The sequence below is a fragment of the Columba livia genome, chromosome 15 (genome assembly GCF_036013475.1).
Source record: "Columba livia isolate bColLiv1 breed racing homer chromosome 15, bColLiv1.pat.W.v2, whole genome shotgun sequence".
Taxonomy (NCBI): domain Eukaryota; kingdom Metazoa; phylum Chordata; class Aves; order Columbiformes; family Columbidae; genus Columba; species Columba livia.
The window spans coordinates 15,534,521-15,555,315 of NC_088616.1; the positions used below are offsets into that span (position 1 = coordinate 15,534,521).

The 20,795-nt window shown below is 48.7% G+C and overlaps 1 protein-coding gene and 1 long non-coding RNA gene across 4 annotated transcripts in view; one reads left to right on the forward strand and one right to left on the reverse strand.

The window, feature by feature from the left end:
• The window catches only part of ELFN1 (extracellular leucine rich repeat and fibronectin type III domain containing 1), a 105,923-nt gene that overhangs the window by 8,114 nt on the left and 77,014 nt on the right, over nucleotides 1-20,795 (reverse strand). The window lies entirely within an intron of this gene.
• Nucleotides 1,678-17,471, forward strand: LOC110360176 (uncharacterized). The gene is made up of 4 exons (XR_002415893.2): nucleotides 1,678-1,799; nucleotides 11,172-11,280; nucleotides 11,632-11,799; nucleotides 14,488-17,471. It is a non-coding gene; the product is annotated as an uncharacterized LOC110360176 (long non-coding RNA).

The following is a 20,795-nucleotide window of genomic DNA, read 5'->3' on the forward strand; positions in this document are numbered from 1 at the left end:
CTCTGATTTTGAGATGCCCACGGGGCTGCAGCCTGCACTGGGGCAGCAGCAACCTTGTCCTGGCTGCAAGCCCACAGCAACTGAGATGGAAAGGAAAAGGCAAAACTGGGGCTCCAAAAACCAGTGCAGGCTGGCTGGTAAGTTTTTACTTCCATCTCCTGACTAATGGCATCTCAGTAAATTAAACCAGAGCAGCAGCTGCAAGGAAGCAAACAAAGCAGCCATGGGGGCTGGGTAGGTACAGAGAGAGCGAGCTGGGCAGCACATATAATAATATGCTGTCCTGGCACTCAATTCCTAATTTTGTTATTCTACTGAGTGAGTTATTTCAAACTGTGGATTAGATTTACTGAATGGAGGCAAGGAGCCAGATTAATATGCAGGCGCGTGTGTGCGTGTGTATACACGCATACACCCACCAGTGCTCCCCGCCTTGGCATTTCTGCATCTCCGTAACTTCGTTCTCCCTCAGCTGCTCCACCTCCAGCTGGCCGTGGTTCAGCCTCTCTTAGACCCACTTTCACAGCCACTTGGGCCATTTTATCAATAAATTAAGGAGCCATGCTACAAAGAGAGCCATAGGAAAAGGGGAGCAATACATTACAAATGATAAATGTTTTGTCAACCAAAGAGGTGGGGACGGAAAAGTCAGCTATCAGGCACCAAATTTTAAGATGAACCTTGGCTCTTCATTATGCATAAAATAATCCAAGGAGGCAGCTCCAAGATGGCAGAGAATATATTTATTAGCGATGAAGTCTCCCCTAAATGGCTTGACATCCATCCTGTATATGTCAGGTGGGAAAAGGAAGCTTCCAGGCAGTTTTTTCTGCTCATTCATATTCCTGGTGTTTGCTACACGCATCCTGCTGAGTGATGTTGGTCAAAATCACAACCATGCTGAATAATAAAGATGCCCAGGCCTGCAAAATTCAAGTTAATTTTATATCCAGAGGTCATGGTACTAATATTGCCTCCACAGACAGGGTTTAGGCAGCATTTTGTGCATCCCAACCTTATTCCCAAATGCCTCACAGTGTTAGATAATAGAGTTCTCCAGTCAATTCTACTCTCTCTCTCCTGCTATTATTTATTATTTAAGAAAAATAGGCAAGGGAGAAGAGATATATTTTCCACTGAGGTTGGGAGAGAGATGAAGGAGGAATGAAGCAGAGAGGTAAAGTGGGGCTGAGTGAGAAGTGCCCAGCATCGCATCCAGCAGAGCTTTTACTGAGACCTTGGGAGGTCATGGACTAGATGCCAAGTAGCCAGGTGGGAGAGGTGGGTAAGAAATCACTTTTCTGGGGTGGGCTGGAAGAAACAAACAGAAATTGGTCTCTATATAGGGTCATTCATTACTATTACTGGTGTACCAACACTCACAGACTTTATACAGTGCCAGGGCCAATGTTTCTCTCTCTGGGTTGTTTTTATCAAGGGGAATACAAGTCAACAGAGACTAAGACACTGACAGCTCTTCAGTGTCCACAGATTTTCTGGCTGTTGGATCATCTTACAGTGTCTTTCCAGGAGACATGGAACACTTTCTGCAGACCAATGGCCAAATGAATGTCAATCTGAGGCACCTCAAATGCACCTGGTTGTCAAGGTCCTTAAGTCACTAATGGCCCTGATCAGCCTCACCTGGAGCCTCCACCCACACCCTCTGCTCATGGGCTCAGGAGCTCCATATAAGCTCAGCCCTGAGTCTTTAGTTTTCTCTTGAGCTCTGGTGTTGGTGAGCCTGTCTCCAGTCCTGCTTATGGTCCTGCTTCCAGGATAGACTTCAGGCCTGTGTGGTAAGTGGCTTATCTTCTGGGTGGATCCCTCAGACGTGCTCTGTAACTTGTGTCCAGTGCTATCCCTGGCCCCACTGGCTTTTGCTCCTGCCTGGGCTCCTTGGATGGACCCTGGATACGGTTCATCTCCTGTCAATGTTGGCAGCACCTTGACTGCTGTGTTCCTGAGCTGGGAGACACCACCTTGGGTGGGGAGGGAAGTCCTTGGGCTGGGGTCACCCCTGGCTCCTGCCTTGCCTTTCCTTTGAACAGCCAGACTATGGATTTCTATAGGTGACAGCTTACTCTGCAGCTGGTCACGTGGGGAGTTCTCCAGTAAAATGGTTTTCTGGTGTAAAATGTGCTTTCTGCAAAATGAAACCTTTGGTTTAAAAGTTATATCTTCCCTGGAAGTTCACATTCAGGCCAATTTAGCTGTAAACTTGCAGGTACTGTAGTGTCTGATGGGAGCCCTAGTGTGAGGCCATTGTGCCCTCACCAGCCAGGCTGAGGCCAGCACTGTGGTCTGGGAATGGCCAAAACAAACTCATTTGCACAAACCATTTTTAGGAACCTTTTTGTTCTATGGCAAAATAAATTCTGGATTAAAATGACAATATTTTCAAGATAGGTTAGCTCTTGGGATTTCAGGAAATACAGATAATCTGCTTTTAACTCGTCTGCCATCTGAATCCATTTACACCCATCTCATGTTGCTTAGCTTCCAGAGTCTATCAAGATGACAACCCTACCACACACTGCTGTGGGCCACTGAGCAAAACTCTCTGCTGAGTTTAAGTAAATGCATAAATGATCTTCCTGGTGAACAATGTCCTAAGCCCAGCTGGGTTACCTTGTGCATTCAACCAGCCTTCTGAAACACCAGCATGGGCAGATGTGAAATGTCACTTCAGGCTGTGACAGTGCAGTTGAGCTCTCCAAGAACCATGGAATGCAATCAGAGGAGGAGAGGTAGAGGAAGGTGAAGAGAAAAAAGATTTTAGGGGATGCGGAGAACTAAGAGCTCTGCTCAGGTACAACAGTAGTAATAAGAAAAGTGTGTTTCCATGGGAAAAAGCCTCTTCTAGTATTTACTTGTTGGGGGTTCATCCTTAGAAATAATCAGCCTGAATCATAGCTCTATAATGGGGTGGTTATGCTGATGTTAGGCTGCGGGAAAGCAGAGGTCTGGTGTGGAAGCAGAACCCTCATTTTGCCCCCTTAAATAATGCTGGAGATCAAAGCATGTTTTTCCAGCATGGCTGTGATGGAGGGAGCCAGCCCCGCACTGGGAAGAGAAGCTGCTGTTGTTCCTCAGCACTGACAATCTAAACCTTGCCTTGTCTCTGCTGCATTGTCATCCTTCCTCAGATCTTTGCTGCTACTTGGAAGATGGTTGCTGGGTAGGCAAAAAGGAATTCACCTTCTCATCAGCAAGTATCCTGCACACAGAAATTGCTACGGCTGTGCTGTAAGCAAACACTCTACTAACCTCTCACTGACTCATTCACCATTGAAGTTTTTCCTGCTTCTCTGCTTGGAGAAGACTTCCAGATGTCTCTTCCAACCTAAATTATTTTGTGATTTTAATGTAGTTCATGTCCTCAGGAGCTGGGGAGTCTGGCTTAAGGCTGAACTCTGACTGTCCACTTTTTGAAGAGGGTTTCTGCCCAGATATAGCAACATCTGGCAAGACCCAGTGCCCTACAGGCCTAATTTTAGCCCAGTGCTGCAGGCTGGCTTCCTGTCACGGGCCATGAGAAGGTTAATGATCATCTGGGCAGCTCTCCAAAACCAATCTAATGTTTATTCAGGATAACAGCATTGCAGAGGAAACCAAGCATGACCACCTTCCATGCACAGCTCACCCAGCCCTGCTCCTGCACTTGGCTCTGCAGGAAGAGCTCAGGTTTGTCAGCTCTTAGAGGGACCCTCCTTGTCCCTAGGTCAAGACAGGTTCTCTGCAGCATTTCCAACCCTGATGTCTCAAACCAAACCAATGCTGTGTTTCTAGAGAAGAAAAACTTTAACAGGCTGTGGGGCTGTTGTTTCAGTAGTAGTCACAGACACTTGCTTTCCTGCTAAAATTTCAAAGGACACTCCTCATGTGGCCCCTCTGGCCAGGAATCACTAGAAGATCCAAAACATATCCTGAGCACAACTGTTCTAGAACAGTCCAGGTCTCCAAGGCACCCTTATCAGCTGCATGGACTTGAATGTGCATATGCAAATTGAGATTATAGGTTTGAATGGATGCTGTAGGGTAATGAGGGGAATGACTTAGAGGCATGATGTTGCCACACAACAGCCACACAACTCAATCTGAGATGGCTAAGAGCAGTCAGCAAGTTCACCTGTAACACTGGCAAGGGCAAAGGGTAAAGCCTCCTGGCCAAAGAGCATTTCCAAAGTGTGTGGCATGCCTTCATCTGGCACTGGAAACTCAAATACCTGTGCCACAAACAAATAACCATGCCACTCTAGTTTGTTGGCCCCATGAAGGGCAGATGTTCAGCCCCACTGTGCCCTCCAGGTCCCTGCAGTGCTAGGAGGAGCTGGAGTCAAGGGGTGTGGGACACAGTGGTCCCACCATGGTGGTGGCTTGGTGGGCCTGGATGCTGGAGGTCTGGGATGAGGGTGAGAGGATGAAGGGTTGGTGCAGATTAGCATGAGGTGGTGGACGGAGATGCAAGGGTAGCAGTGACTGTACACTCTGGCAGAGGGCAGAGCTTGTAAGGTAGTTATGGGTGTTTATTCACCTGACCTGCTGTTTAACAGCTTAATTTCAGCCTGAACTTACAGCTTTTTCCTCCTGCTAGCCTAGTCCCTGCAGTTATTCTGCCATGCCTTTGACACAGTGTGGCTGGACATGTGAGGATACCTCACACCTACAGGGTGGTGGGTACATTGCCTGGGGCTCCTCTTAGGTTCCTCAGGGCTGCATGAAGGGTTTGGTTATGAGCCATAAAGCCTGAAGGCCTGGGACATGCTGTGCTGAAGGAATGACCTTGTTCCAGTCATGAGCACCCATAGATAAACAGGGCCAGCAGCAGACCCCTTGCAACATCACTCGGAGTGCAGAAAAAATTGTTCTGAAAGCAAAAAGTGTTTTCTGAGAGAGCCCTGAGATGCCGATGCTGGCTTCACCATCAACAGTCCCAAAACAGCTGGTCCTTGCTGGCTTCCCAGGCATGTTCTGAGAGGCATCATGAGAACATCTATTTAGCAGGGTCTCCGGAGAGTTCTAGGGATGTGCTTCTTCCTACCTGAAATGTTCAGGGGGATGGCTGGGCAGCCAGATGGCCATATTAGTGTGGAGCTGATATTAATGTCTCATTTGATTGTGTTCACAGCGTGGTTAATTTGGATCCTAGATTCCTGAGCAGGTATCTTTATTATGTTAAATATCAACAGAACAAAGCTAGGGCTCTGCTGTGGGCTTGGCTGGTTAAATTGGGTGCCAGTCAGTGTTTCTCTCAAGGCTGGCTGATTTCCCACTGTAATATGCCTCTGCACTTGTGGAAATAAGCAAAGCTCATCTTTGCCCATAGAGAATGCTCAGTCACAGACGTGAGGGACCACTGGGCCTCCTCTATGGTACCAGCAAGCCTACAATCCAATGAAACAGACTTTTACCCAAAAACCGTGTGAGAAGGAGAGAAGCTTGGAAAAAATGGGTCACGTACATGTCAGGTTTCATCTGAGAGAAAATGGTTTTGTCTGACACATGGTTAATGCCAAACTGCTGGGGGAAAAGCAGCAGTAGGAGCTGTTGGTGTGTTAGGGTGGGTTTGAGGTACACAAAAGCCTTTCGTCAATGTCACATCTGCTCCTCAGCAGGGTCTGTGGACATCCTCTGGGCTGCTGTATTTCCCTGCTCAACCTGAGAACTCCGAAAGGTGTGGAGAGTGGGAAGGAAAACCTTTGGAGTCCAAGACAATAGAAGTAGGGAGCTATGCACGATTTGGATTGCCTGTCCTTTTCATAAGCATTTCATGTGGAGGTTACTGGACTTGAAAAAGCAAGTGAACCCAGAACACCCACCCTCTCTGGAGGAATGGAGTTTATCGTTAATAATCTACTGCTAAAAGGGTAACATCTGTTTTGGACAAACTGTAATGAGATTTAAACCCCAGGTGGAGGGAGGACTTCACAGTAATAAATGACTTTCTGTATGTCTAAATAGTTTTAATTTTTTTTCTGGCAGAAATAGCTGCTTTTCACCTCAGGCTTCTTTTTGCCAGCTCTTTTTGTTTAATGATTGCTATTAATTTCCAGGGTGGCAGATGGATTCTAGCCTGGTGTAGTCTGAAATGAGGAAAAACAGCCCATGAAGGTGTGAGCTTGTTGTGAATGTGTACGCAGGTCACACGTGTGCTGGCGGGATGCCACGTGTGGGTGTTTGCTTTCCAGGGGAACTATTACTTCTTGATAGCTGCTCCCCACCCCTGCAATGTATGAGCATCTCTCTCTCGGATAGGAGGGAAAATGAACTTTCCTCGTAACTGCTAGTACCTCTGCCTGTTTAGACCTTGATTCAGCAAAGTTGCTGATTTCTGCAAGGCTTTGCAAGGGATTCAAACCAGTGTTTAAGTGCTTTGCTGAATCCAAGCTGAAGTGAGCAGGAGAGCAGCGTGTGGTCCCCAAAACATGGGAAGGAGCTCCCTGACCTGTCTGGGCGATGCCTGGGTGCTGCCAGGCAACAAGGATTCCTCCTTGGGCATGAAACACAGACATATTTTTCAGTGCTTCTGTGGTGCTGTGACTTTTTTGTTTTGATAGTGTGGGGTGCTCCAAAGGGGCAATCCTTCTCCATCCTCTGGCTGTGGAGACAAGTGGCTGCTGCAGGACCCAGAAGTCCCTGCGACAAGTCTTAGGGCCCAAAGGGGGGCTTTGTTTATCCTCTCTGCCCTCACCTCCTTCTCAAGGAGAAGCCCACCAAACAGCTAATTCCCAGTTAGTGCTATGGTGTGTCGGGATGCCCTCCTTTCCCTTTGCCCTGCTGTGGAGCATCTCTGGACTTGGCTCAGGAGGCGGGTGTGCAGGATACATGTGTGACCAAGTGAGAAGCTGGGTCCAGGGAAGGAGGCTGATGATGGACCAACACATGGCAGCACCCTGCAGCCAGGCAGCTGCCCCAAGATGAGTGTGGGGGAGGACAGGGGAAGGAGAGAGGGGTTTTGTTGCCTGGGTGGGCTGTGGGGATGGAGGGAAGGGGGTAGAGATAGAAAGTGCAGCATCTCAGGTGATGCAGATAATCTCCTTTAATCTCCTGCTCAAAATAACCCAAAGTCAAGCAAAGGAGGGATTATATGGCCTAAGCCACTGTTATTGCCAGGGTGTAACAGACTTAAGTTGCATCTGAAGGGCTGCTGAGGAGGAAAAGTAGCTGCAGCAAATACTGTCCTGCTGGAAATGCCTCCCCAATGAGTGTGGCTGGGGACCCTCCTGGGGTAGCCCAAGAAGAGTGGAGGGCTGCAGGGTGGGCAGCTGCTGGCAGAATTGGGGACCCTGCACAGGGACCTGGTCCCAGGGGAGAGACTGTCTTAGATGCCCACCCGTCACCTTGGCATTACAGATGAGTTTATTCTTAGTGCAGGATCCAAAGCGCTTTATAGCCATTAATTATCCTAATGGGGAAGCAGTGTCTATCAAACCCATTTTACAGATGAGAATCCGAGCTCCTGGGGAAGTAAATGACACATCAGGTGCTGGGGCAGGGCTGGAGTGAAGTGGTCAGTCCCTGCCCTCCCAGCACCCTCCAATTTTAATAGGCCTTTTCTGACACCTTCTTGGATGTATGTTCACAGCAGCCATGAGGCACTGGTAGGCTAAAGGTGTCTTGTACCCTTTGCCAAAAAAACACACCAAGGCTCAGCTGCTGTGCTACTGCCAGAGAACACTGAATTGCAGAGCCCTATTCATCACCTGCTAGTGATACCTACAAGATAGCGGCAGCACAGAGACGGTGTGGAGTGGGATTGCAACAGGGAGGGAGCAGAGCATGTTCATTTTAATGAGCTTGTCCCTGCCTAAAGGAGAGAGAAAGCGAGAGGCCAACCCGGTTTAATAAACTCTAGCATGCAGATTTAATCAGATGGATCATTGTTCCTCTGCACAGGGATGAATATATTAAAAAAAAAAAAATTCAAACTTTTCCCCTTTGTTTTTCATTTGTATTATGTGCTATGGTGTGATAAAACATCCTGAGGCCAACTTGCAAGGCAATAAAAAAAAGCCAGTGAAGGAGAGGAAGGCGCTGATGTGTGTGTGAGCCCAAGCGTTGTGGGGAGGGACACTGCTGGAGGGGAAGGCTCCAAGTGAAGAGCTGCAGCATCCTCGGCCCCACACCAAAACCCCAGGGAGGATGTGGTTATGAGGTCTGAGCTGCTCTTGGCCACTTTTCAGACCTCCAGCCCCAACCCTAGACTGCACTAATGTGTTCTGAGATGACTAATAGGAGTGTAAGTCCAGTGCTAAAAGCTGTCCCTGGTCAAGCTTGAGATCTCCATCTTGCTGCAGAAATGTCTGTGCTCAAGCATATCCCAATGCTCCTGCCCCGAGGGGGACTCACCCAGTCCCCCAGTTTCTGCAGGAACACCAGCTAGGGTGATGTGCTGGTGGTGTTTTTGTGTTCAATGGCACTTGCCTTCAAGGGAACAGTCTAACAGGACAACGTTTCTTATGGATTCTCCCTTCCTCTTTACCAGGAGTCACTTCATCACTACCTCTCCGTTGCACTATGTGCCAGGCAACTAGGAGCGGGGTCCTGGGTACTGTTTATTAATTAAGAGAAACCAAATGGCTCTGGCTGTGAAATGTTGGGTGCACAGTAGCAAGGTGAGGGCTGTGTCACAGGAGGGAGCAGGGCTCTGCCACCACTCACCGACTGAATGCCACATCCCTGTGACTGTCCCTGGGGACAGCTGGCATTGCAACAAGGCATGGGAAGGTCTTGAGCCAGCACACAAAGAGCAAAACGGGTCTGCAGGCAGCCTGGGTAGGAGTGTACCAGTGCGTGTCTTGGTAGACTGCGGTTGTGGGCTTGCAACTCTTTTGCTACGTGGGTGTGAAATAAAGCCAGCTTAGGCAGAACAGTCTTTTGTACTAAATCCTGGATAGACCACCTGGAGCTATGGTCAAGGACAGACCTTAGGGGCCTCCAAGCTGCCTCCATGGACTTTACCTCCTTTGCCCTGCCCAAGCTCACCGTCCTTGGCTCAGGCACAGGATTAACAACCTCCAGCCCTTGTTTTGCTCACTCTTTTCTGGCCCATCAGGCTGTGGGACACTCTGAGACAGGAGGAATTGGTTCTTCAAGGCTGGGACAGGGCATCCAGCTGGATTTTGATCACTCTCAATATTAAAGCTAGAGCTGTCCAGCTGGGCTTATGGTGAGGCAGCATCCCTGGCAGGTTAGGGATGGACACCTGGCTAAAGGCAGCCCTGAGGCATTTTTGGCAGTGGGCGGCAGAGCAAGGCTGTGCCTGACAGGTTTGTAGCCCAGCCCTAGGACAGGGGCTGGCTCTGCACTGAGAACCAGGAATTGCTCTCAGCCTGGTCCCCACCTTCCATTCATGGGCAATGGTTGTGTTTGCGTGAGGGAGAAACAGTATCTCCTTCCTTTGAAAAGATCACTCTAAATTGTGTAATTGCCCTGTTCACTGGAAAGTTACTTATGGCCACTTGGTGTTAAATATCACAGACTAACATACCCCCATGCTACTGCTTCATTACTTAATCCATTACTGTTCATAAACACTAATAAATAATCCTATTTTCTTTCCTACCATTGGTTAAGTGGTCATTAATTGTGGTTTGTATGCTGTATTTGTGTATGATAGCTTCTTCATGATTCCTTGATTAACTGTGATTGATTGTGTATTTTGAAAACAATTAAAAAGTTTCAACACTAAAAGGTAGAGTCTTTAGCAGTAATGCTCTGAGACATTGCTATTTGTAATGGAACTATTATAGTGCTGGGATCCATTAGTGTGGCATGCTGTGATCTTTATTTTCCAGATCTATGCAAATATATATGTGTGAGTGTGCATATGTTTGTGCCTCTTTTGTGTGAGTTAGAAGGCTGGAAGAGGGTATATGGTACAGGAAGGAGTGTAAGCTTCTCACAGGGTTGCTGGACTACATAGGGTGGGCTGGCTTTTGTGGATGGCCAGGTATTACCCACTCCCTTCCCTAAGACAGTAATGCAAGCATTAAGTCCCAGGACTCTGTAATTTCCTTGCTGGCATGATAGCACTATGTAATAGTGTTCTATTTGTAAAGAGGAGCTGGCTGCTAGTACCTTCAGCTGATTTGGGCCAGAAAGGGATTTGTGTCTTTCTGCATTGCTGTTTTAGTTAATGTATCTGTGCCTTGGTGGGATGGAGCTGACTGTGAAGGTCTATGTTTGTGGTGGTGCTGATATGCTGGAGGAGGGATGAACATCAGCTGGGGCACTGGGGCACATGCTGAAGCACAAGTCTCTCTGCCCTATAACATCATGCTTGCATTAAATCAGACATCAGCTCCTCATATTGCTATTGTGCTGGGAAAATGTGTGTGTCCAGCACCAGAGCAGGAGGACGTGCGACAAACAACACTTAGTGCTTCCTGCCTTGCCCTGTAAATGTGAATCCCATGTGCCTATGCACACCAGAGCATCTCTGCCCAAGCAACTTCTCCTGGCCCGTGCAGTGAATTAGAGGTGAGGACAGCACGTAAGAGATTCTGTGCAGGTGCCCTGACAAGGGAACAAAAATCCCCACAGAGCTATTGGGAAATCAAGCCCTTGCAACTGATCCCCTACTTGTCCTCCCATCCTCCTGCATGTCTGCCTGCTGCAAGGAGCAGGGCCCTCCCAGCCATCTGCCAGCTCGGGCAGAGGATTCCTGTGTGCTAATCCACACCGAGACATTCGTTACCCACCCCTGGTCCAGCTGCATGCTGCAAAAAATGCCTCGGTGTCCCCGTCCAGCTGCTGAGAGTGCCCATTAGGGGAAACCGCCAGTCTTGGTAAATGATGGAGGGACCATTATGTGTAAGCCTTGGAATGGGATCACTCTGTTGTATTAACTCGCCTGCTTGCATTGATGTTAATGAAATAAAGAAATATAATGGTTCCAGACTTTTAAACTTCTTATGGCTCGATTTGCATAATGGCGACCGCAACCCTGAACAGGAACCGATCTGTCGAAAAATATTGTTCCAGTCCTCTATCATTCAGCTCAATGGAAGGTGCAGATTGGCCCACAGGGGCTGTTTTTTGCTGATGGAGTGGAATTTGCGCAGTGCCGACCATAAAAAGCTAAAATTAGGATGCAATCCAATATTGTAAAAAAGAAATTGGTTAAAAGTTATAGATCAATAACTGTTAACATGACTATTTTTCAGACAGATCATGTTTACTGCTGCGGGCGACGTGGAGCCAGGCTCCTTCCACTGGCTGAAGCAACCCCGTGGTTCCCCTGTCGAGGACCACGCAGCTGTCCCGAACAACCCTGTGAGTTTACTATGCTGCCTGGAGTTTCTTGAGGAAGTTTGTCCCCTTCTACCCTGGACTGTGAAAGGCTGGTTGGAGCTGCACCCAGGGCTGGGCATCAGTCCCACCTCCACCTCCCTGCATGGCCCTCAGCATCAGTCCGTGAGCCCAGGAGTGATGCTGGTGCTCTGGGAGCATCCCTCTGAGACAGAGCGTGTCTCCACAGTGCTCCAGGACTCCACTCTTCGATGCCTTAGAGCTACCCTACTCGATGCCTTAGATCATTACTCCTTGATTACCTAGCCCTCTGCTCCTCCATGCCCTAGATCTCTTCTCCTTGATTATCCAGATCTCTTCTCTTTGCTGCCCTAGATTTCTGCACATCAGTGCTCCAGATCTCCGCCTGTTGCAAACATTGTGCCTCCCCCAGCAGAGGACTCCTGCAGTGCTTCCAGCTCTTTGAGAACAACTGGATGTCTTCACGCCCATGGGGAGCGGGGCCTTGGTCTTGGCATGCGTCTGTCCCATCTGCCCAGTGAGGTAAGCATCCCTCCCCTCCGCTAGTTGTGTTTAAACCATGGTGCCCACACAGCATGACTGTCTCCACCAGTGTGTTATTTAGGGTGTGCAGGTCCAAGCGATCAGCTACAATGATGGGAACAGAGGAGTGGGGAGCCAGCTGAGCATCACAAACCAGTGTGACGATGGCCCTTCTGCCTCCAGTGACCTTGGGCTTGCCTCTGATAGCTCATTACAGCTTGCTTTTGATCAGTTGCCTCTCCCCCTCTCTGTACTTGGAAATGCTGGAGAGCTTTCCTGACAGATATCATCAAAAAGGACGTTTTTATTTGCAAAATATACAATGTAATTAGAACCGCAAAGGCAGAGAGCAGCCAGTCCATAAAAACACCAGCTCTGCGACAGTCTCTGTCCTGACTCTGAGGGAACTGGGGACAAAAGATGCCTGGTTTTCAGTGGGAACAGGGTGGTTTCCCAAATATTGGAAATACCCCTCAGGTCCTTCTACTACATGAGTAGGGTTTGGTGTTTAGATGCTCTTACCTGCAGTCAAATGTGCTTTGCTGAACTGAGACGTGCTGCAAGCATGGACTGAAGAGCTGGAACCAGCAACATGGACACCTTCATCTAAACCGTCATCATGTAAGTGACTCTGATTGAATGGTTGAATATCCTCCTGTGACCCACAGTCTTGCTGAACTGGGACCATATCCAGCTTTCCAGGGTCCCTCCCTGCAGGCAGCTGGGCAGGTCCATCCCATGGTATGGGAGGAGAGTGTGTGCATCCGGCTGTGGGCAGGGGCTGCCTGACAAACCAGGGTCCAGTTGTTCCCATCTCTGCAGCTGCCCCACGAAACAGCTGACATCTTAAAAATTGATGGAGCTCATTTCCTGCCTCCGTGCACTTACTTAAAGCACCAGCCCTGCCATTACCAGCAGTGTCCACATTAATTACTATCATAACTCGCATACCTTTGCGTGCAATCCCTTGCCTGGAGAGTGTGTCCCAGCAGTGACCTGCATTTCTTTCCCATGGCTGGGATTTCCAGCGCTGCTGTCTGCAGGAGAACAAAGCTGCTGGCAGGACAGACAATCAGGTCTGCTGACGGGTCAGCTCTGACCCAGGAGCACAGGCGTTCCTTCCCCTCCTTGTCCCCATGAATCACTGCACAGCAGCACCAGTCCTGCCCCATCTCTGGGGCTGTGGCTTTCCCATGTTGCATAAGTGATTTAAATGCTCATTGAGAACAAGACTGTCTCCATGGCTGGGTGGTGGAAGTGCTTCCCCTGGGACTGTCTGGAGCCCTTACATTGAGTCCCTTTAGTGCTGAGCCCTGGGGAGCAGCCTTTAGCTTTCCACCAGTGAGTCCTTCTGAACAGAAACTTCCAATTTCTAAAGAAAAATAATCAAGTCATGGAAGAACACCCCGCTCACTAAACATGGCTCCTAGAGGATGCGGCCAGCTCATTCTGGTCTGCTTTTCAGTGCCCTGTGGACTGCAGAAAATTACAAATATAATCTTTTTTTTTTTTGCATAAAATGCTGATTATCCAGTGTTAAACACAAGTATGTGTTAGACTGTGAAAGGACATCCATAAAAGAGATAAAGGACTAGAAATTATGAGGCAATTGGAGCTAGCAACATAAAGGATCACCAGTGAAGTTACTCAGCATGGACTGAATAGCATCCAACGCAGGTATCACACAGCCTAGTCAAAACCCTGACCAGAAGTGTACTTTGAATACATGAACACACCAAAATCAGAATCTGGAGGAGACCGACAAGTAGAAGAGACTACAACCTTCACTCAGGACACTCCATTCCTGCCTTTTGCTATTCACCTCAAAACCTCAAACACCAAGCCTACAATCAGCAGCAGTTCCCCAAGAAAAGATCTATGAATTATAGTGGGTCATGAGCCAAACACGAGGTATCAGTGTCGCATCAAGAGGCAGACAGCGCCCTGGGATATATGAGCTACAAGACTCATAAAATCATCTTTGTTGTCCATTCAGGGCTGCTGAAGTCTGTACTGGAGTAGATTCTGGTATTGGTAGCTCATATCAAAAAGGAGGTGGTGCTGCTGCAGGCAGCGCGGAGGAAACAGAATGATCAGAGGTCTATAAGACATGACCTACAAAGAAAGATTGAAAGAACTGGGTTATTTAGCCTAAAAGAGATGATGGAAGAAGAGATGTGATAACAGTCTTCAAGTGCTTAAAAGGCTGCTGCCAAGGGGAAGAGAATAATCTGTTCTTTATGTCTATGGTGGACAGGACAAGAAATAATCGGCTTAAATTACAGCAGGAGAAATCAGGTTAGACATCAGGACAAAAACGGCTCATGGAGCACGGCAGTGGGTTACCTGGGAGGTGGAGGGGCTCTGCCACTACAAACACACAAATGCTGCTTGGGGACAGGTTGGCAAATATCTCTTGGGCTTTCCATGGGGAAAAGGGATGTGCTGGGACACTCCATGTCCCCGTGGTGAGGTCTGGTGCTCCTGGATTGCCCAAAGCAAGATCATCCTGCAGCAATCACTACAGCTGGATGAATCCTAGACACTTCAGCTTGTGAGAACTTCCAAGATAGCAAAATGGGATTTTGTGACAGATTGGGGGCACGAGTGCATGTATCAGGTGATTTTTCTTGGAGTAAAGAAATACTTCAAAATGGATTTTTTTTTTTTCTCTCCTGTCTCTTTCAGCTGCTCTATTGCAAAGCTGAGCACCCCAGCCATGCTGCGCAGGCAAGCCGAAATGACACCATCCAAATGAAACCTATTTGATAATGTCCTTGCTGAAAACATCAATGAAATCAATCTCTCCCCTCCAAACAATTAGGTGGAGTTGAATCACCAGTTTCTGAATGAATAGACTTGTTTGAACATGTTTTTCAACCAGCTCAGAGTATTGTTGCTACAAAGGCAAAAAGCGAACAAAAAAGGGCTCCTTCCAGCCCAGGTGGGGCCAGCACTGGGGCCCACCAAGGTGTCCAAGAGCAGCTCAATCCCATTCCACCCAGCAGCATCTCCGCTGCGCTGCTGAGCATGCACCTTTGGGCTCAAAATTAAGAGAATTCTATGTTCTTGGGAGAAATTATTATTACCCCTGGATTCCAAGAGCAATCCTTTATTTTGAAACCTACCTCCTAATTCATTTTATATTTACCCATAAAATCTTGGCCAGGGTTTCTGAGAGTTGCGGTCTTTTGGAAAGGCCAAGTTTTAAATGGAGCTGACTCAGCAGAAGCTAGCTTGATTGAAGCGGTGCTTGAGTTAATACCACCCCTAGGCAGTGTTGGAAACAAAGCAGCAGAAACTGGGCTCTCCCCTGGTTTTGTTTTCTCCACAGGCAGCAAACCTTGCTGACCTGCAGGGCTGGGCTGCTGGGGGAGAGCAGATGGGAGCTGGCAGACTGGCTGCTGTGTATCCCATATTCTGTTCACTTAAAGTTTAGCATAGCTGAGATAAACATTAAGAAAAAAAGGAAGAAATAATGAAAAAAAAGTATTGAAAACCCTGGAAGTGATTAATTTTCAGCCTCACTGCCCAACATCAGTCTCAAGGAGGGGGCTGGGGATGCAACTCATACTTAGCTTATTAAAATATCACTCTGGTTCTCCCTGGAATGCTCTGGGACAGGCAAGCCCTGCCTGGGGGAAGATAGTCCCAGCTCCCTCACACAACACAATGGGACCATACCAGGGCTTGGACTAATTCTAACATAGCCTGTAGTGTTAAGTCTGCTTCTGCCTTTCTTTTCCCACATTGTGGTTGCCTCGGTTGTGCCTGGGGTCCAGCCTGGCTTCTGGACACCACCGCAGCATGTCTTGGTAGTTCGTGTTCATGGGGCAGTGCTGTCCCAAGCAGCTCTTGCTTGGGAGATGTGTCTCCTCCACAGTGCTAGAGCCTGGCCCTTGTCCTCAGGCTCTCCTACTCATCAAAGACCTGGAGCTGGAAGGAGGAAATGGGTCACAGCAGATGGCTGAGCTGCCAATGTAGCACTGGGGATTGCAGTAGGATCCTGTCTCATGTGGACCAAGTTTCCTTTACTTCAAGGAAAAAATGAATTTAGGCTCCAGGGAAAAACAGAAGCATGCTGAAAGTTGACCATCCTCTCATACATTGGAAAGTGTCTGCTTCTGATGGCCTCGCTGCTATGAGCATTTGAGTGACAGCCAGGCTATGAAATGCAGCCAAGGCTTTTTGAATTGACAGCTCATTCCATGTACAAGCAAAGCCTGAAAGACAGTCCAGAGCTGCTTAGCAAGAGCAGGCTAATAGCTAAGTATACAGCAAAAACCTAGTGGGAACACCAGTATCTCCTAAATCCAGCTTCATTCAGAAAGCCAAGAATATAGAAGTGAGTCAATTTGTGTCCGATGGCCATAATGAACATGTCAGTTGAGATGCTCAGAAGGAATAATACCATAAATTGGCAAGGTGGGAGCTGCATTCATCAGCTCAAACAAGAGCTGGTCATCCATAATCCAGCAGTATCCAAGACCAATGCTTCAGCTCCAGTGTTATTTCCACCCTAAAGTATGGGTGGGAATGCTTGAAATTTGCCAGCAACCCCAACAGAAATGTCACCGCTGCCAAGAGCCAATGCTGGATGGCGATCCAGGGCTGTGAAATGCAATTAATTAATTATAGCAAATGCTGAGAATCATCAGTTGAATCATGGACATTCAGAGCTCCACAACCTCCAAGTCCTCTGGAGAAGGCAGTGAGTGTGTGCCTGGGACATGCATCAGTAATGATGCTCAATGACCCGTTGAAGTTGGGCAGCCCCAAACCTGCATTTTGGACACGCTACACTAGAGCTCGAGGTGACGAGCAGCTTGTGCTGGGCAGCAATTTGGGGCCAGCTTTGGCACAGGCGTGGTGCCCGTTGGGTTTGTGCTGCAGGGGCAACACATAGGGCTCCGCTGCCTTCTCCTCCATGCGTGGGGTTTGTCTCCAACCCGCTGGCATGAGCATAAAACAAGAAGGCAACTTGCCAGCTCCCGTCCTTCCCTTGGGAGCCACAAAGGAGGGTGGAAAGCATGCAAGTGCATTCCCACCTGCTTGCAAGAGCACCCCATCAGCCACATCTGTCATTGCCGACGGGGGTTCACCACCACTGTGCTAATCCCCACAAGAGATTGTACGCTATTGTCTTTGCCCTGCTGCTCATGCCACCGCTGCTGTATTTATCAGGGAGCCATTTGTGCAAGGAGGTAACTTTCCTCCAGGGTCATGTCCTGCCTTCCCCTGCGCAAAATGCCGGGACTCCTGGTTGCCAGAGGGGTCTGATACCCACCCTGGGGGAAGCGCTGGGTGCAGAGGGGGTTTGCTTGTCCCAGGGTGGTCCACAGTGCAATGGACACAGGGACAGAAGCAGTGCATCCCCAGAGAGGACCTGCTTTTTATTTATTATTTTCTTGTTCCCCTTTGTAGTGGAAATGGGGTGATTTGAACCCCATGGGCCTCTGAGAGTTGCGCAGCATTATTCACGTAGCAGCTAATGGAGCTCACTCAATCCATAAAGATTTTAAGTCAGAGGTTTGATGTTAATTATGGACCAAAACATTTAATAGCCTGTTACACTTCCGTGAGGCGTTTTTTTAATTAAAAAATGATCTATTGCACAAAAGGGGGAAAAAAGGGAGAGGAATAATTGAAGATTGTTTTATTCCAGAACGACCCCAGGCACGGAAGGCAATGAGGAGCTGGCATGTTGGGGAACATGATGGCAACACTGGGAGCCAAGAGCTGGTGGTATGGGAAGCGGGGAGGGAACAGCCTCATCCCACCAGGAGAAGGTGCCCAGGGAAGGAGAGAACAGCCTGGCCAGGGGCAGGCAGGTGGACATGAAGTCAGGCTTTTGGCTCCTTGTTACCTGTTGAATCATTTGCTTGTGCTGCAGAAGATGTTGTTTCAAACCCCTCTTCCTGAATCTCTATCAGCCATCTCTCAGGAAAAACAACTAAACCCCGATGGTAGAAATTAGCCTGGAATAGATCAGGGATGAAGAAAACTTGACATGTCTCGCTCTGATGCTATGCTGGTTTTCATCCAATATTTAAAGATGTGTTTGAGCAGGGGCTGGCCTGAGATGCATTCAGTCTGTGAAACATGAAAGGTCTTCAGCAGAGCAAATCAACACTTCCCCTGCCTTGGGCAGTGCCCATCGGCTGGTGGTCCACAGGACAGGGGCAGCAAGAGAGAGCCCAGGAGGGAGCAGCTCCAGGGGGGAGGTTATTATTTAGGTAACTCAAGACAGAAGGAAGAGAAGTGGGATGGAAACATGGCCTGGGGCTGCCCAAGAAAAGTTAGGGTGACTGCTTAAAATTTGAAATAGCAGCAGTATGATCCCCAAGTCCCTGTCAATGGATGGAATGGACTTGTCCAAGTCCTCCTGCATCTCCAGCTCTGTTCCTTGCTGTGCTTCACTTCCCCCAACTCTACAATGGGAATAATATTATTCCCTCCTCACAGGGTTTTGAGATGCTCAGTTACTATGGTGATGGGGCCATAAAAGTACCAAAGATAGCAAGAACAATAATAATATCAGACATGGTAGGAGCCAAGTAATTGCATTTAGGGCACACACAACACACAGAAGGGAAAGCCACCTCCATGCACCACAGCTCTCAAAGCCTGAAGACAAAACTTTTGTCATACCAGTGGGCTCGCAGCCTACTTAAAGGGCTCATTTCCAATTCCTGCAACATCCACCCAAATGCAAGGAGTGGCCACCAATGGCTGCAGCTCCAGGACTGGTCCTACCTCTCCCCAACACCAGCCAAGAAAAAGGAGGAGCAAATAGGACTGAAGGCCCCTCGCCAATGCAGAAATCAAATGTTCCTCGCACCAGCACTATAACACAAAGTCCCTGCAGATGTTCGGCCGTCACATTGTTTGACCAGCTGAGTGTTTTGCTGCCCAGAGTGGCGAGTGTGCCCAGCACAACAGCACTGACAGCTTGCTCCTTTGTCTCTGCTGAGCTGTAGTGCTTCCCTCGTTATTTTTTTTAATTTATGGGTTTTTAATTGAAAAAATGTATAACATCTGTGGCTGCTTAATAACACCTGTGCGCAACAAGGCTGCTTTTCAGCAGCGATTGTCACAGTGTTCTCATCTGGGCAATGCTGAGCCGGTTCTATGTGGCCTCCTCTGAACTGCTCAGCTAAGAATGATCCTTGGAGGGCACGTAATTAACAGGCGATGGAAAACAAGATGCCGTGAAAAAAATACAGAGATGTCCCTCTAACAAGGAGAAAGCTTGGAGAGGAGCAGGTGATGAGTTTGTAATACCTCTTCTGAATAAATGCCTGGAGAGCTGGGCTGTCAACCCAGCTCTGGTGTTATGGTCGGAGGAGGTGCAGAGGGATTTGGCCTTTCCCTCAGCATTGTGAGCAGTGTTTGCACCCCAGTCCTTGCTGGGCACCTACCCTGTGGGTGCCTCCCCCACCTCACACCACCCCTTTAGAGCAGCTCGTGCCACCGACAGTGACTTACAGTATTTGCTGAACCCAAAGGGGGTGTAAGCAATGTGAACGCAAACCACCCTTCTGCCATTTACACGGCAGCTCTGCAATAGCTGCAGAGACCTGCCATGTGCACCCATGCTGTGACAAACTTCTGCGTATTTGCAGCACCCCAGATGCAGGCTGGGAGATGTCACCACCCATGCTGCTGTGGCATCGGCATTGCAACCCTGCCAGCTGCAGACCTTGCCACAGCAAATGCAGAAAGCAGCAGACACCCCTGGATGGCTGAAAGCCCAGGATCCTTCTTCATCGCAAGGTCTGGAACTCCAGCACCCCCCAGGTAGGTTTTATCGTGACTAAGAGGATCTTTAAGCTCATCGCCGGCGTTGCCACCCAAATCCTCACAGTTTCGACAGCCCTGAGTGCTGAGTTCCAAAAGCTGCCTTCTCGCAGCATCTCCTGGGGCTTGCTGCGCAGGTGCTGCCTATAAGCAGTTTGGCTATTCAGAAAGCACAAGGCAGCCTGGGAGGCTTACAGGTGCCTTTTACATTTATACATGCTCATGACAAAGCTGCTGGTAGCACAAGCGAGCGAGGAGCAGGGGGGGAAACAGCCCTGGCTGTGCCCAGGCTGAGGTTTATTTGCAGGAGCCTCCCTGCACAAAGCTGGAGGAGGTTTTTATCCACTCCTCACGGCTCTGAGAAGCTCAGGCTGCCCTGAAAGCCCTCTTCCCACTGTGACTTGGTAAATAAATAAAATCTCATTCCCTGCTGAGCTCAGTAGTGGAAACAGGGCTGCAGACAACCAGCCCTCCCCTCCCTGGGCTTCACCAGAGCCAGTGGGTAAAGAGCAGGGGCTGGTGGAGGCAAAAAAAGGAGCAGCAGTGCAAACATTCCCATGCCCAGCCTTCTGTTGCTGCAGCTCACTAAAGCCCCTGTGTAACATGGGGTATTTGATCAGATCCCCTGTGCAGCCCCTGCTGCTCTCCCCTTCAGCTCAGTGAGCTTCAGCTGTCTCACTCCCTCCCTCGCTTGCACACTCAGGCTACGAATTCCCCTCATCTTTCAATGCACATTAAAAAAATCAATGTAATTACACAGCAAACATTAATTATGATAAAAAAATGCAATTGAGAGGGATTGATCTGGTGGAGGGCTGCAGCTAGCCACCAAATTACTGAAAAATCAAGTCAGTGGGGCTGAGGCCATGGGGATGTGTGACTGGTCCAGCAACGCATCCTTGGAGACACCCCGGCTTGACCATTTTAGTCTTTGGTTTCTTTTATTGGCTTTTGCAGCCTGTGGTGTAAGTCAGAGGAGTAAATGAATTTCATAGGTGCGTAGATATATCCAGGTGCCCCTGGTCATGACAGCGAAATCCTAAAGGTTTCAGCACGATCAGGCGTGGAGTCACTGTGGCCATATCAGAGGGATGGGTGGTCCAGACCCTTCGAAGATGGGACTGTAAGACTCAGGAACAACTCTATCTAGTAATTTGCTCGCTGCAAAGTCACATTTGTCTCCATCTTCTTCCCCT